Here is a 2,336-nt window from a genome sequence, read left to right on the forward strand (position 1 = left end):
ACTAATTATTTTTTTATTTTTATTTTTATTTTATTTTATTTTTTTTTTGAGACAGAGTTTCTCTCTTGTTACCCAGGCTGGAGTGCAATGGTGCGATCTCGGCTCACTGCATCCTCCGCCTCCTGAGTTCAGGCAATTCTCCTGCCTCAGCCTGCTGAGTAGCTGGGATTACAGGTACGCGCCACCATGCCCAGCTATTTTTTGTATTTTTAGTAGAGACGGGGTTTCACTATGTTGACCAGGATGGTCTCGATCTCTCGACCTTGTGATCCACCCGCCTCAGCCTCCCAAAGTGTTGGAATTACAGGCGTGAGCCACCGCGCCCAGCATGTTGCTCTACTAATTTTTAATGTTGATTTGTATCCTCCAACTTTACTGAATTTGTTTATTAGTTCTAACAGTTTTTTGGTGGAGTCTTTAGATATTTTGAAATAAAAGATTACATCATCTGCAAACAAGGATAATTTGACTTTTATTTCTTTCTCTTGTCTGATTGCTCTAGCTAGGACTTTCAATACTACGATGAATAACAGTTGTGAAAGAAGGCAACCTTGGTGTGTTCCTGATCTTAGAGGAAAGGCGTGATACTACCTGTGGGTCTGTGGTCTTGAAATCTACTTTGTTTGATATAGGAGTAGTTACGCCTTCTCTTTTTGGTTTCCAATGGCATGGAATATCTTTTCCATTCCTTTATTTTCAGTCTATGTGTTTCTTTTTTTCTTTCTTTCTTTTTTTTGGGATATGACCTTTATTGAGCTGATCCACTAGAGTGTAAATAATGTCTGTACAAAACCAAATGATTGTTACTATAACTTCTGCATCACAATTAAAATCCAAATCGTTTTTTAAAAAAGTCAACTCAATCAAAACCCACTACTTCAGAATCAATAGCTTCTTTGTAACACTTAAGTATGGTTAAGACTCGAAGGCAGAAATTTGGTTGGTTGGAAAGCTAATTAAATTTCCAACTTGCTCAAATAAAATTACGAAGTATTTAGAGTCCTGAGATAACAAGGAATCCAGGCATCATTTCTTCCCAATCAGAGATGTGTGGGTGTGTGGAATGATACCATCACCAGCAACTGTAGCCTTGATGAGAGAATCCAACTCTTCATCTCCACAGATAGCAAGTTGCAAGTGACGAGGGGTAACACGCTTTACCTTTAAGTCTTTGATGCATTTCCTGCCAGTTCCAGCATCTCTGCGGTGAGGTGCTCCAGGATGGCTGCGCGGTACACAGCGGCAGTCGCGCCCACACGTCCGTGACTGTCGTCCTAGGTTTCAGGTGTCCATGAAAACAGCCCAGTGGGAACCGCAAGCCGGCTGTCTGCGAGTGGGAAACCGCCTTTCGTCTTGGCCTTTCCGGACTCCTTCCCAGCCTTGCCGCCAGCCATTTCGAATTCTGCTGAAGGTCAAGCAAGCAACGCAGAGAAGGAGCTAATTAGACCCACGGCGAGATCCCGCCACCCACTCCTCTGTCGCCCCGCGATTCAAACTGCCCTATGTGTTTCTTTATAGACAACATGTGTTTCTTATAGGCAACAGATCATTGGGTCCTGTTTATCTATTCAGTCATAATCTGATCGGAGAGTTTAGTCCGTGAACATTCAATGTTATTATTGATAAGCGAGGACATTTTATTATTTGTTTTCTAGTTGTTTTGTTCTTTTCTTCCTTCTTTCTTGCCTTCACGTCTTCTTTTTAGTGAAGGTGATTTTCTCTAGTGATACGATTTAAATTCTTGCTTTTTGTTTTTGGGTATGCATTGTATGTTTTTTGATTTAAGGTTACCATTAAGCTCGCAAATAATATCTTGTAACCCATTATTTTGTTAATAACAACGTAACACTGTTTGCCTAAACAAACAAGCAAAAAGAAAACTAATTTAAAAACCCTATACCTTAAGGTCATCTGCAGCTTTTTAGCTTTTGTTGTTTCTATTTATATCTTATTGCAAAATCTGTCTTAAAAAGTTGTTGCAGTTAGTTTTTATCGGTTCATCTTTCAGTCTTTTTTTTTTTTTGAGACAGAGTTTCGCTCTTGTTACCCAGGCTGGAGTGCAATGGCGCGATCTCGGCTCACCGCAACCTCCGCCTCCTGGGTTCAAGCAATTCTCCTGCCTCAGCTTTCCGAGTAGCTGGGACTACAGGCGTGCGCCACTATGCCCAGCTAATTTTTGTATTTTTAGTAGAGACGGGGTTTCACCATGTTGACCAGGATGGTCTTGATTTCTTGACCTCGTGATCCACCCGCCTCGGCCTCCCAAAGTGCTGGGATTACAGGCGTGAGCCACTGCGCCCGGCATCTTTCACTCTTTCTACTTAAAATTTATACAC

The 2,336-nt window shown here is 41.5% G+C and overlaps 1 pseudogene; it reads right to left on the reverse strand.

Moving 5' to 3' along the window:
- Positions 1–1,026: 1,026 nt before the first annotated feature.
- LOC101040243 (histone H2A.Z pseudogene) lies at positions 1,027–1,401 on the reverse strand (annotated as a pseudogene).
- Positions 1,402–2,336: the final 935 nt, after the last annotated feature.

The sequence above is a fragment of the Saimiri boliviensis genome, chromosome 4 (assembly GCF_048565385.1).
Source record: "Saimiri boliviensis isolate mSaiBol1 chromosome 4, mSaiBol1.pri, whole genome shotgun sequence".
NCBI lineage: Eukaryota > Metazoa > Chordata > Mammalia > Primates > Cebidae > Saimiri > Saimiri boliviensis.